The 15,278-nt window shown below is 48.9% G+C and overlaps 1 protein-coding gene and 1 long non-coding RNA gene across 1 annotated transcript; one reads left to right on the top strand and one right to left on the bottom strand.

The window, feature by feature from the left end:
- Positions 1 to 15,278, bottom strand: part of LOC119373346 (uncharacterized) — a 273,279-nt gene that overhangs the window by 186,747 nt on the left and 71,254 nt on the right.
- LOC125760341 (uncharacterized) lies at positions 12,616 to 14,654 on the top strand. Its single transcript, XR_007417886.1, has 3 exons — positions 12,616 to 12,659; positions 13,242 to 13,354; positions 14,490 to 14,654. It is a non-coding gene; the product is annotated as an uncharacterized LOC125760341 (long non-coding RNA).

Raw genomic sequence — 15,278 nt, forward strand, 5'->3', positions numbered from 1 at the left:
TTAGTGAGCTGATGTTTGGCTATTATTGATTTCATGGCTCTTTCAAATGTAGCCGGAGCGTTCTTTAACCCGAACGGCATTACCAACCACTCATAATGGCCATTAGCCGTGACAAACGCAGTTTTCTGAACGTCATCGGGATGCATTCGGACATGCCAGTATCCGGACGTTACATCCAACGTAGTGAAAAACTCCGCCTTTCCCAAGTGGTCAAGAATATCATCTATACGTGGAATTCGTTCATAGTCGGGTACCATTATGGCGTTGAGCTTGCGGTAGTCAATACATAGCCGAGTAGGTCCTTCGCCCTTCTTTTCCGCTAAGATGACCGGTGCGGCGTAGGGGGACAACGAAGGCCTCACAACCCCTTGCTTAATGAGGGCGTCAACTTGTTTGTTAATCTCCGCTTTGTCTGCCTGTGAACATCTGTATGGTGCTCGATGAATTGGGACAGCATTGGGAAGTGCGATCCTATGTTGCTCAGTAGTGATGCATACAATATCTGTTTGGGATTTCGAAAAGATCTCGTCATACTTGTTTAAAAGAGAGTCGAGCACTGCAGATTCACGCTCTGATAAACTTTCCGAAGTCAGGGTGTTCATCAGCGGGGCTTCAATGGTTTGCTTTTCATTATGATCCGGTAGGTTCAAATTTGGATGTCCTTGCGTCACTGACTTGTTTTCCAAATTTACAGAAAGATTGAAGTACGAAGCGCTGTCTAGGCCAAGAATTAATTGCGTTCTCATGCCTCGCAGAACGTGTACATAAACTTTCTTTGTTACATTCCCAATTTGCAAGTGAATGTTTACGCGACCCAAAGTTCGAATGCTTGAAGTAACTTGCTGGACAGCGATGCTTGAGTCTCTCATCAACTGAAGTTTGAGCTGTTTGTACACATCCTCACTGATACAAGTAATGGTTGCTCCTGTATCAAGAATTGCAGTTACTGACCTTTCGCTGATGAGAGCTTTGAAGCGTATTAATGAAACTCTGGGTCGCTCTCCTCGTTTCCCGGTCTAGTCTCAATAGCGGACACGTTGCCGCGGCGCGGACATTCGTTGTGCAAATGAAACTGCCGTGGGAAGCCAGCAGCTGAGCAATATCTACATTCGTTTTGTGGGGCACGCGGTCGAGAAGTCAACGTTGGCTGCTGCGGTTTGCTGAAGAGACGTGAAGCTCCTGATGTAGTGCCAGGATTACGAGCAAAAGAAACTCCTCTCACCCGTTTTAAGGATGTCTCGAGCCGTTGAGCAGCGGCGAGCCACTCTGATGACGAGGTGAAAGACAGTCCGGCGAGCGCTAGTTCCACATCACGGGGAACACCGTCAGTCAGTCCAGAAATGATGTGGCACTCTTTAAGGTCGGCCAAGGAGCCCAGTCGTTTTTTCTCGTCGTAGTAGTCCTTGATGGTCTGCCCTCCTTTCAGCCGGTAGTGAATGAAGAGACGGAAGGCACCTCCGTCGGTCGTAGCAAAGCGGTTTTGCATGCCGCTCTTGATATCGTCCCATGTCTCGCCTTTGCCGAAAATCTCTGTTAGGTACCACTTGAACGCTTCCCCTTCGATGTATTCGCTGAACTGACTGACCCGATCGCTGTGTGTCCACGATGCCTCGACCGCCTTCGTATCGAAAAGAAGAAGCCACTTGCCGACGGGGACGTCTTCTGGTGTTCCCTTGTACTTCGGTATGTTGAGCGGAGGCTTCGGCTTAGCCATGGCAGGTTGATGAGGTCGATCCTGTCGACATGTGTAACGTTACAAAACAGAGACGCGTCGTGGTTCAGTTGCCATGCATTTATTGTTCAGTTGCCAGGCTCTTTTAGAAGAGAACGCAACTCGCGCTGAGAGTCGGCCCCGCCTCGACTGTCGCTGTTGAGTATCGTCGCGGCTAATAAACCTCTTTATAATTTGGTGGAGAGTGCTGAGCCTTCACAACAACTTCGGCCCTCGTTCGATGCCCCTGGCTCTTCGATCCCGTACCTTGCCGCCGACCATGTCTCAAGACGCCTCCCAGCAAACGACCCCGCCCGCACCGACATGTCCCGGTGTCCCTCGTATTCGCGACCCTCCAGTCTTCACTGGCGCCGATGGTACCGACGTGGAGGACTGGCTCGCCATTTACGAGCGCGTGAGTGTCCCCAATAAATGGGACGAGGCCGGAAAATTGACTAACCTGGTTTTCTACGTCGCGGGTGTGGCGGACCTGTGGTACAACAACCACGCATCCGATTTTACGACGTGGTCCGACTTCAAGACCGCCATTACCGTCGACGGCTGCCCCACACATTTACGCCGAAGCCTCCACTCGACCTCACTCTTTCGAAGCTGATGTACCGGTAGCCTACGCCGACGTCACGCACAGGCCACGACTGCAGCCCACCATGCAGTCCTATCAGTTGCCGCCCCGTCAATCCCGTCCTGCACCATGGGCGGGCCCTGCCCCAGCGAACCGATGGCGCACACCTGACAACCGCCCCATATGCTTCGCATGCGGTTACGCCGGCCACGTGGCGCGCTATTGCAATCGCGTGCAGCCGCCTAGAGACGTGTCGCCTGCCACCATCCAGTCGAAACAGCCGTATTATGACCCACCTACGCCTCCCTCGCCGCCGTCTCGCCCAGCTGCATCTACCCGCCGTTCACCGTCACCACGACGCCGCTCGCTGTCACCGATGCGGCCACGTTCGGTCGCACGCGACCAGGAAAACTAGTCGTCGCAGTCCACGAGGCAAGGGCTGCGACGCTATCGAACTGCGAAAGCCCTCAGCGAAGACCATCGAACGTGTTAGACGTTTTTGTGGACGGTGTTCGCGCATCTGCCCTTTTCGATACTGGAGCCGCCGTATCTGTTATGGATGCTAAACTAAGCCGCCTGCTACGAAAAGTGACGACGCCGCTTTCCGGGCTCTCCCTCCGTACAGCCAGCACCCAAAGTGTTCACCCGACGGCGGTATGCACAGCCCGTGTCATCATTCAGGACGCTCTGTACGCCGTCGAATTCATCATAATTTCTTCATGCTCTCACGACGTGATCCTGGGATGGGATTTTCTCGCCCGCCACGACGCCGTCATTCATTGCGCACCAGCCGAATTAGAGCTCTCACCATTCTCACATTTGACGCTGGCAGACAGTTCATCGGCTGCGACCAAGGTATTCGTCAAAGACGACATCACAGTTCCTGCGAATTCGTCAACGGCTGTGTCAGTCTATTGCACCGGTCTCTGCGACGCCGTTGCACTTCTTTCTCCATGTGACCGCGTTTTCATTAGGAAAGGCTTGCTGGTGCCATTTGCGACCGTGGAAATCACTCAGGGCGACACGGATATTTTTGTGACCAACCCATCCCCGTTCATGGTTACGTTGGTGCGAGGGGAATGTCTCGGCAGAGCGGAACCCCTCGAAGACGCACAACTTATGGACGCACCGGGTGACACGCACTGCGCCAGCTCCGGTACGCTCAGTGCTGTTTCCACATCTGATTCGTCATCCGCTGATGTATTTCGTTCCTCGATTGCTGACAACCTTACGTCGGTCGAGCGTTCCCAGCTTCTATGCCTGTTGGAAGAATTTCGTTCTTCGTTCGATGTCGCGCAAACTCCTCTTGGTCGCACGTCTGCTGTCACCCATTGCATCGACACTGGCGCTCAACCACCACTGCGGCAACGTCCATATCGCGTATCTCCAGCAGAGCGTCGTGTAATTAACGAGCAAGTCGACGACATGCTTCGCCGCGACGTTATTCGACCCTGAAACAGTCCGTGGGCGTCTCCTGTCGTTCTTGTTGCGAAGAAGGACGGCTCTGTGCGGTACTGTGTGGACTACGAACGACTAAATAAGATCACCCGTAAGGACGTTTATCCCCTACCTCGAATAGACGACGCCATTGACAGCCTGCAAGGAGCAGAATTCTTTTCATCGCTTGATTTGCGCTCAGGGTACTGGCAAGTCCCCATGGCTGATGACGCTCGACCGAAGACAGCCTTTATCACGCCGGATGGCTTGTACGAATTCAACGTCATGCCGATTGGGCTGTGTGATGCGCCCGCGACCTTTGAGCGCACGATGGATACCGTTCTGCGCAACTTGAAATGGCACACGTGCCTGTGTTACCTCGACGACGTGGTAGTTTTCGCCCCGGACTTCTCCACGCATCTTCAACGCCTACGGGATGTGTTGACGCGTTTGAGCGACGCCGGGTTACAACTGAATCTAAAGAAGTGCCGATTTGCAGCACGGCAGCTGACAATACTGGGCTATGTCGTGTCCAAGGACGGAATTCTCCCCGATCCAGCCAAGCTTCGGGCCGTGTCAGAGTTCCCCAAACCTACGTCGGTCAAAGAACTGCGCAGTTTCGTAGGACTATGCTCCTACTTTCGGTGCTTCATCCGCAACTTCGCGACTATTATATCGCCGCTGACGAAGCTCCTTGGCAGCAACGGGCCCCTCAATTCGTGGTCGTCAGAGTGCGATGACGCTTTCGCAAAGCTCCGTAGTTTGTTGACGTCTCCTCCGATACTACGCCACTACGACCCTACGGCCCCTACAGAAGTACACACGGACGCCAACGGTGTTGGCCTCGGCGCTGTCCTTGCGCAGCGCAAACCTGGGTTCCCGGAATACGTCGTGGCATATGCAAGTCGTACGCTTACTAAAGCTGAGACCAACTATACCGTTACGGAGAAAGAATGCCTGGCAATCATTTGGGCCCTTGCGAAGTCCCGACCTTATTTGTATGGTCGCCCATTTGATGTCGTCACCGACCATCATGCACTAGGCTGGTTGTCGTCCTTGAAGGATCCCTCAGGTCGTCTCGCCCGGTGGGCACTTCGCCTGCAAGACTACGACATCCGTGTGCTGTACCGCAACGGACGCCAGCATGCTGACGCCGGCGCCCTGTCCCGCTCTCCCTTGCCTGACAACAATGCCCACAGCTCAGTGTCTCACATAGCTGTAGCTTCAATCGACGTTCACACCATCGCTACCGAACAGCGCAAGGATCAATGGATTGCCTCACTGATAGACTTGCTGACCGATCCATCGGCCACACCATCCTCTCGCGCATTGCGTCGTCAAGCCCACCATTTCGCCGTTCGCGACGACCTCCTCCATCGACGCAATTACGACGGCGACGGTCGCCAGTGGCTACTAGTAATACCCCGCAGTCTGCGTTCTCACATATGCGAGTCGTTCCACTCTGATCCGCAGTGTGCACACTCTGGGGTATCAAAAACCTACCACCGCATTCGCCAACGGTACTTTTGGCGAGGAATGTACCGCTACGTGCAGAAGTTTGTTCGCTCCTGCATCGATTGTCAGCGCCGCAAAACGTCAACGCACCTGTCGCCGGCAGGTCTGCAACCTCTACCTTGCCCTGACCGGCCGTTTGGGCGCGTTGGCATCGATTTGTACGGGCCACTTCCTCTGACGTCCGCTGGTAACCGCTGGGTCATCGTCGCTGTAGACCACCTCACGCGATACGCTGAAACTGCCGCCCTCCCTGCGGCTACAGCGCGCGATGTGGCCTCCTTCCTGCTCCACCGATTCATGCTGCGTCACGGTCCACCCCAGGAGCTGCTCAGTGATCGAGGCCCTCTCTTCTTGTCGGAAGTCGTCGAAGCCATTCTCAAAGAGTGCAACGTTGTTCACCGCAAAACTACTGCTTACCATCCGCAGACGAATGGCCTCACCGAACGCTTTAACCGCACGCTCGGCGACATGCTCTCGATGTACGTCGCCGCCGACCACACAAATTGGGATGCCATTCTGCCCTTCGTTACGTACGCCTACAATACCGCCCCTCAGAGCACTACTGGTTTCTCACCCTTTTTCTTATTGTATGGCAGGCTCCGGTCGCACACAATCGACACAATCCTTCCCTACAAGCCGGATCCATCTGATTGTGCGCCTATTTCTGACACAGCCAGGCTTGCTGAAGAGTGTCGCGATCTTGCAAAGGCCTTTACAACGCACGAACAAGAGCGGCAGAAGAGCCTTCGTGGTGGCACCACCACTTCTGAGTGCACGTTCCTCCCCGGAGCGCTCGTATGGCTCTCGGTCCCTACCAGTGCAACCGGCCTCTCTTCAAAACTACTGCCGAAATACGAAGGCCCCTACCGTATCGTCGAACGCACATCCCCGGTCAACTACCTGATCGAACCCATAGAACCATCTTCGGACATGCGCCGTCGAGGGCGCGACATTGTCAACGTGGAGCGTCTGAAGCCCTACCACGACCCCCTCATAGTGACAAGTTGCTAGGTCGCCAGGCGGCTCCCTTTTCGTACCCGGGGTAATTGTAGCGAAGCGATCGAACTTGGTAATGGGTCGTCCTCTCGAACACCTCCTAGTGGGTCGCCCTCTTCGGCTCTTTTAGAAGAGAACGCAACTCGCGCTGAGAGTCGGCCCCGCCTCGACTGTCGCTGTTGAGTATCGTCGCCGCTAATAAACCTCTTTATAATATATATATATATATATCTGCCGCTACATAAAATGGCTCCACTCCAGGTGTTCTAAAGCTGCTGTGCTGACCAAGTACCTCATCAGCCGTCGAGTTCAATGCATTGAACACCAAAGAGAGTGAATGGCGACAGAAACATGGAAAACTAGATTTCCTTTATTCTTTCGTTCTCCCACGAATAACGCTATCACGGTGGTATACTAATTCAATATAGTCTTGCAAGTACGCCTCCTGTTGCAATAAGCTGAAAGGCAATTTAAAATGAACATGAAGACTGCGAGAATCAAGCTGTGCGGGATGTGTCTCATAAAATATACCTCGTACTGTACACAGTTTCGGTATATGCCATGGCGAAGACGGCAAGAATTGCTGCGAGCTTCAGCATATCGCATATATCACTCGTAATAATGTAAACGCACTGCATTACTGCAAGGGTTCCCGCTATAACGTGCTCGTTTAGGTGTTTTGTACCAAGGAGTTTAAACCAAGAACTCGTTAGCGGATAAAGATGAGCCAGCGCTCGCTCACACATCTTATCGGATACATGCTATATTCAGATAGTGTCCGCTTAGAGGTCAAGTTGTTTCGCTCTCTCTGAATGTAAATGCACGGGAAGTTATCAAATAACAGATTGTTGTTCCCTGCGAAATAAACACATTGTAACGGTGCTCAAGAACGCCAACAGTAAAAGAAGACGAAGATAAGGGAAATGACAGAGATAGGAGAGTAGTCGGTCAAGAGATTGTGGTTATTTTGGTTAGAGCTAGATGGAGTGCTGTTCCTCTGTGACCCCGTTTTTAAATGCGAAGCATTTCTTAGCGAACTTCTGCGACTTTGAGCGTATCTATCTATCTATCTATCTATCTATCTATCTATCTATCTATCTATCTATCTATCTATCTATCTATCTATCTATCTATCTATCTATCTATCTATCTATCTATCTATCTATCTATCTATCTATCTAGCCGCCTACGACTTTGTGCTCTCCTGGTCGCTTGGTTCATCGAATGTGCACCAAAATTGGTATGGCGTAACATGACTGTATGACGAACATAAATTGCAAGTCATAACATGAAAATCATGACACGCATGTCATGTACGGCATGATTTACATGCTACGCTCATGGTGCGCTGGCGGCCGTTTCGCTAGTTTGATATACACCAAAATTGGTATCTTGCGACGTGACTGTGTGACGAACATAAATAACATGAGTTAACATGAAAATCATGACACGCATGTCATGCACAGCATGACTTACGTGCCACGCTCATGGTGCGCTGGCGGCCGTTTCGCTAGCTTTATATACACATAAATTGGTATCTTGCGACGTGACTGTGTAACGAACATAAATAACCCGAGTTAACATAAAAATCATGACACGCATGTCATGTACAGCATGACTTACGTGCCACGCTCATGGGGCGCTGGCGGCCGTATCGCTAGATTTATATACACCGAAATTGGTATCTTGTGACGTGACTGTGTAATGAACATAAATAACACGAGTTAACATGAAAATCATGACACGCATGTCATGTACAGCATGACTTACATGCCGCGCTCATGGAGCGCTTGCGGCAGTTTCGCTAGCTTGATCTACCCCGAAATTGGTATTGCGCGACGTGACTGTGTGACGAACATAAAAACACGAGTTAACATGAAAATCATGACACGCATGTCATGTACAGCATGACATCCGTGCCACGCTCATGGAGCGCTGGCGGCCGTTTCGCTAGCTTGACCTACCCCGCAACTGGTATTGCGCGACGCGACTGTGTGACGAACATAAAAACACGAGTTAACATGACAATCATGACACGCATGTCATGTACAGCATGACTTCCGTGCCACGCTCATGGAGCGCTGGCGGCCGTTTCGCTAGATTTATATACACCAAAATTGGTATCTTGTGACGTGACTGTGTGACGAACATAAAAACACGAGTTAACATGACAATCATGACACGCATGTCATGTACAGCATGACTTACGTGCAACGCTCATGGGGCGCTGGCGGCGGTTTCGCTAGCTTGATCTGCCCCGAAATTGGTATTGCGCGACGTGACTGTGTAAGGAACATAAATAACACGAGTTAACATGAAAATCATGACACGCATGTCATGTACAGCATGACTTACGTGCCACGCTCATGGGGCGCTGGCGGCGGTTTCGCTAGATTTATATACACCAAAATTGGTATCTTGTGACGTGACTGTGTAACGAACATAAATAACACGAGTTAACATGAAAATCATAACACGCATGTCATGTACACCATGACTTACGTGCGACGCTCATGGGGCGCTGACGGCCGTTCCTCTTGCTTGATCGACCCCGAAGTTGGTATTGCGCGACGTTACTGTGTGACGAACATAAATAACCCGAGTTAACATGAAAATCATGACACGCATGTCATGTACAGCATGACTAATTTAAAAGTGAAAGCATCCGCTACGTTAACGAGATGGGTATTGGTAAATATAGTAATAATAATAATTGCTTGGGTTTTACACCCCAAAACCACAAAATATATGACTATGAAAGACGCCGTACTGCAGGGCTCTGAAAACTTAGACCACTTGGTGTTCGTTAACACACCGATATATCTAAGCACGTGGGCCTCTAGCATTTCGCCTTCATCGCAACGCGGTCATCGTGGACAGGATTCGATTACGCGGCCTTCAGGTCAGCATTCGAGCACCATAAGCACCAGATAACCGTGACGGGTTATTGATAAACTTATTTCGAATAAAGACTGCCATGTATTTTAGGCTGTTTCAAAGAAAATCAGTACACAAAGGCGCACGTGGAGCAATATATCTAAGGAAAAATTTGCCGTATTAAACTCGCTGGGCCTCTCAGGAAAACACTTCCTTCTCTTGGCAGAACGCTAACGTTCTGTCTTGCCTGTCCTAAGATGGCGGCTGCGGTCACCGCCTTAGAGTGGGTACGGCTTCATTCATGAAGCATAGGTTCCGCTCTAGCAAATCTTCCTTAACCTTCTCGGTTGGTACAAATTAATAATTCGAATAACCGCGGAAAATATGGATAAAGAACACTGACGAAGCGCGAAGTCAGATAGTTATACGTCAGGCTCAATGTCTCTGTGCCGGTATTTGGGCAGTTATTCGGTTTCAAGTTAAGTCTGCGATTATCAACCCCAGAAAAAAGCACAAGGTTTGGTTGGTATGCTTTAGAGTAGGTGTAGAACACTTTATTTGTCTAATTTATGAGTTGTATAGAAGAGATGTGTTCCATCATCAGAAATCTTTTCCGCATATGTGAAGCGATCCTCTAAGGGAAATCAGGGGAGAGCGCTCCCAAATTTCCTGCCAAGTAAAGTTTGCAAATATTCAGCCTAGGATGCTGGTGTGAGTGTGCCAGAGAAACATGGGAGAAGCCTTGGCCCTGCTGTGGGAGTAGTCAGGGTGATGATGATGAATGTAGCAGCGAACGTCTATGCGCAAAAATGTTTTCCCATAAAGTTCGTGACGGCGACCAAGTTAGTTCAATGTTAAGGAAATGTTTGTTAGTATCTCAAAAGTTTTGTCTTTCTTGCTAAATGTGTATTAGTTTTATACCGAAGGAATTTACTGAGACTAATTTGGCTAGTTAACATGACAGCTCTTTATACGCTGCGCTCTCAACCGTTTTCGCTTGTCGCTTTTCGAAGTGACGGGAGTCGCTTCTCTGCTTATCGACCAGCTAGCGTGTTGCTGTTTAATTAAAACGACGTTAACGAGAAGCCTGCGCACGAAGCCTCGTGCAAGAAGCCTGGTGCAAATGAAGCTGTGAAGTTTTACCGTATCCGTAAGCGTAATACATTACATTGTTCCTCTGATTGCTTCTTATGTCCTAAAGAATGCCGAATACGAAATGTGCTACATAAAACAATAGCGCTTAAGCAATACCGTTTAAACAATACTGGTACACGTGCACAGCTGCAGCAACGCTCGCAGCGACATGTTTTATGAAGCGCCGAGTATAAATATAGGACCTGAAATTGCCGTGACTTTTCGCAGTTTACATATCCGCTGACGTAAAGCGTTCGTCAGCGACATATTCACTTGTGAATATGTCGAGAGAACATGTGGCGGGGTGTATATATGTGAAGAGAACGAGACAACGTGTGCAGTCGGCAAACGTCTCCTACCTATTCTACATTCGCACAACGTATCGGAGGACACCGACGCTGTTCACCCTGTTACTACTTATAGCTCCGATAGCCTGGTGATTTGTAGCAGTAAGAAGGATTAGGGTTATCTAAAAAAGAACAGGAAATATAGCGAAGTAAAATTGAAAGGCGGTGCTATAACAAACAATCACTATGTATAAAATGTACATAAACACGATACATGCGGCCGCCCTAGTTAAGCTTGAAGTAAGGTGAGGTTACCTGCTCAAGTCAGATAGTTAAAAATTCAGTGCCTCCCGAAAGCAGCATAAAACGGTTGAGGGCGACACAGAGAAACATACTTAGTTAAGAGTGGCCACTTGAGATGCGTCGCGGCCGAGGAAGCGATGACGTCATATTTAAGCTTCAAGTATGGTGAGGATAGCTCCTCAAGTGAGACAATGAAAAATTGAGTGCCTAAGGAAAATAGCATAAAACGGCTGACGGGGTAACGTAGAGAAGTATTTAGCAGTGTGGTTTTCTGAGCTAGTTAGTGCACAGAAATATACTCAGTAGATGGTCTGAACATCGTCTACCAGGCGCAGTACCAGGGGGATGAAACTTCGTGGTTTTCCTGTCCCGTGACCGCAGCGATCCTATTGTTTGGGGGCTGTACTGCCTACGAGCATAAATGAACAATGTTGTTCCAGTTTATATTCATTGCCAGGTTACTTATTAACTCCGGAGTTTTTAATACGCAAGTGAACCTTAAGGTTGCTGTTGAAGTTTGCGAAAATACGAGCGCCAACCGGAGTGGAAAACGGGAACTGCGCCGTCTTATCTCTCACGGGGAAAAGGGGGCGTTTCTTGTCGCGCGCCCATGTATGCTACGGCCTACGGTGTCCCAAAGGCCGCTTTTACCACCGTGAAGTTTGTTTCAGCGGAACCCTTGCAAGCTTAAGCGAGGGTGCTATTCTGGACATTGTCAAATTCCGCCATGTTGTCAAATTCCGCCATGTTGATGATTTGATTGGTCACGCGAGGTCGTTTGCATTGTGGCGCTGCAATGGCGTTACGACACAGGAATCCGCGATGACGTAACGTGCCAAAAAATAGTTAATTTTTTTCGAAGTAACGCTTCGCCGTACTCTGTCATGTAGAAATAAAGGTTTGGGTGGAACAACGAAACCGAAATATGGTATTGAGCTGTGCCTACGGTCAACTTGCGGTTTATCGAAACTACTGCTCGCTTGTCGAAGTGCCGCCATGTCTGCAACACGATTGGACATTGCAGTGATGGCGCCCATTGCGTCACAGGACCTCACTTTTTGTAGCGTCAATTTGACGTTGCGTGACGTTGCATCCTGCCAAATTTGCAGCTTAAAATGTGAGAACGATGAAGTGCCCAAAATTGGCCGCCATATTGTTGTAAATTGAGTTGCTTGTTCGATATGCAGCCTCACATACGTATGTGTAGATGTCATTCCGCGAGTTACTTTACAAGCATGTTTTCGGTTAGTAATATTATAAAGTGTTGTACATGAAGCTTGCTCGTTAAAATAAAAGGTTATTGTTTAATTTGGCTTGTTCGAAGTTGCGGTTCTCGCCGCAAGAGAACGCTAGATAAGCGAAGAAAAATGGCGCTGCCCTTTGTTGTGTTGTGGCTGGAGCTGCGGGAAGAAAGAATTCCGCGAGTACCGCGATGATTTTGTGATGACCGATCAATTGTTTCAACTGCGGTGCCGGCTGACGAAGGACACTGTGCTATGGCTGTGCGGGGAGCTTCGCCAGGACCTGAAGAGGCGGCGTACGGACACGAGAACAGCCCCGACCGTTGTTGTTGTTTTTGTTGAGCTACAAGTACTTTGCGCCCTTCGCTTGTTCGCCACCGACAGTTGCCACGACGCGATCGCGAACAACGAGGACGTGGCGACGAGCTAGTCCAGTGTGGGTCTCACGATTCATGCTGTCATGGAAGCGATCGTCGAGCGCCTCGGCAATGAGTGGATCGCCCTCCCTGCCAAATGGAAGACTTTGTCCACATAGATGCAAGATTTGAAGGCTGCGTTGAGGTGGTCGACGACACGTTCGTGTGCATAAGTGCGCCGTATGAAACGGACGATGGCAACGAGGCTGCTTACTTTTGCCGCAAGAACTTTTACGCCCTCAGCGTCATGGTGGTGAGAACAAATTTCATCTTATTCAATCTCGCGCATGCTGTTAGTAGAATGCAAAGGACGAACGTGAAAGACAGCTTTTCGCCACTCTCCAGTATTTTAACGACATTTGCCGTGGCTCCAACTGCAGTGCAAGAAAAGAACGCAGTAGTCGTGGTAAACGGAGTTTCCGTCACTATTTAGTTTTGGCAGGGGTGACTTGACACCATAAAAAGTTCATCGAGCTTCATATTTGATCGTGGCAGCTTTTAAGAAAAATAATGCATGAAAGGAAATCAAACGTGCTGATTGCGCTCTAATTTCATAAACAGTGATATGCAGACATGCAGTAACCTGCCACATATGAAATGAAAGATACAGCTGTCGTAGCTGCGCTGCGAAAGCAACTCGAGAAAAATAAGTGCGTTGGACCACACAGTTACAGTTGTTCTGCATGTAGCTGGTTGTATTGCTGCTACCGACTTCCTTCCAACGCAAACAACACTCTGCAGGTATGTGACCAACCCTGCCGGTGACTGCCCTCGCACTCGGGGCCCGTGCACGACGCCTTTATGTGGAAGACATCCACCGTGAGCCAGGACTGGGCAGTGGACGCCGTGGCCAGGTTGGTGAATAGCTGCTTGGTATGCAAGCGTGAGAATGCTTGTGTGGTGTCTTAGTCTAGCAAAACATTATTCATGGTAATTTTATTACACGCTGCATGGTTCTTAACTACTCAAGTCTCTTTGTCCAAATTTCTGCCCTGTATGTTATTAGTGGCAGCTACCTTGGTCGAACACTATCTACTTTAGTGGCACTCGTGTTCCCTTGAATGAAAATTCTCTCATGCACACATTTGAGAAAACAAGTCATACTGAGACCCGAGGCGGCACACAATAATCCGACGTGCTCTCAGTGTATAATTTCAGCTTGTCTTTTTATGGTCATGGGAAAGACTACTAGTGCAATAGAAAGGTCAAGCATGAAATAAACTTTCATGAAGACATTGTATGATCCTTTATTATAAAGTGGTGAAATAATAAATAGTAAGCATACGACGATACAGAAAATGCTACACTCTGAGGCTATGTTAAGAAAAAAGATTACATCAAATACAACTACCATAGATGTTGTACATTTATAAATACAATTATGTGTAGGAAGGACAACTTGCATAAAAAATACAAATAAGCAAGCACAGCCATGTGCTATATAGCAATAAAATAAGTGAACTGACAACACAAAGGTATTTCAGTCATGGTTCATAAAAAGCACTAAAAAACAACTCAAACGGTTGCAAAAGAAACCTGCTGTCACTTTTCATTGACGGCCTAAGCACAAAAAAAAAACTAAGGGAAACCAAGCCTTGAGTGCGCTGACCGTCTGCAGCCGCACATCAGTCCCATGCAATCAAAAGAAAGCACAACACCCTTACCACCAAAGAAGGGGTGCCTTCTGTCACTCGCCCCTTCTTCTCTATGAAAGAAGTTAAAGGTTGCAGTTCAGTAGCTTCGTTGTCATTCCTCCTGACGAAGGAATTCACTTGATAAAGCCATTTTTTTCGTTGGAGCATTTCAAAAGCCGTAATTATGTAACCTAACCAGACAAGCAATTCTGTCAATATGTCTAGCTGTAAAAAAAGGAAAGCAGTGCATATCAGTGACACGATGTCTTCGAATAAGTTAAAAGAAGTGAGATAGGAATAGTAAATATTCATGTATACATTCATATTATGCTAATTGGAGCACTGTCCTCCACAGGTGATAGTGCATACTCGCTTCAACCTTGGCTGCTTAACCCCATCCCTGGAGCACATCCTGCAGAATCCTCTGCTGCCCGATTCCACCACACCCACTCTTCACTGCGGTGCGTCGTATAACTGTGCACTGGAGTCCTCAAGGCCCACTTTCGGTGCTTGCAGAGGTACAGAACACGGTACTATAGCCCACTCTTCACGTCGAAGATCATCGCAGTTTGTGTCGTGCTTCCCAACCTCGGTGTTTGGCAGCAGCTGCCTGAGTCAGACGACATCCCTTGCGGACCTTTACAACAACAATAGCGACGATACGGCTGCAGTGGACATGTACCAGGCGGGTAGGCAAAGGCAGGATCACGCTCTGTTGTGGTTCACAGCTGAGCACGACTCGATGTAATGGGGTTTACATTCCTGCGAGATGTGCACAGAAACGTGAAACACAAGAAGCTCTTGCTGTTTCCCATGACAAAGTAGCCACTTGCATTGTGTTCGATCCTATACCTATCCCCTGTACTTGTGTTCTTGCAGGAATTGTATTCTGACAAAAGCGTCATTGTGTTCGTTCATTGAGAGCATGCTATTGTACCAAGCAGTTAGGGAAAAGCATGCTCAGCTTCTGCCGCAAAACATAGCAGGACTAGTTTGTTGAGACCATAGTGACTCTGTAAACAGCCTGTGTTATTTTGCAGCACTGCATGCAACATTGAATGCCATTCCAGAGCATTGTTTTCAGCACTTTATTCACAACGCGATCCCGTGTGATGACTGTACGAGTCTGGCAGGTGTATACAAA

Source organism: Rhipicephalus sanguineus, chromosome 11 (assembly GCF_013339695.2).
Source record: "Rhipicephalus sanguineus isolate Rsan-2018 chromosome 11, BIME_Rsan_1.4, whole genome shotgun sequence".
Taxonomy (NCBI): Eukaryota; Metazoa; Arthropoda; class Arachnida; order Ixodida; family Ixodidae; genus Rhipicephalus; species Rhipicephalus sanguineus.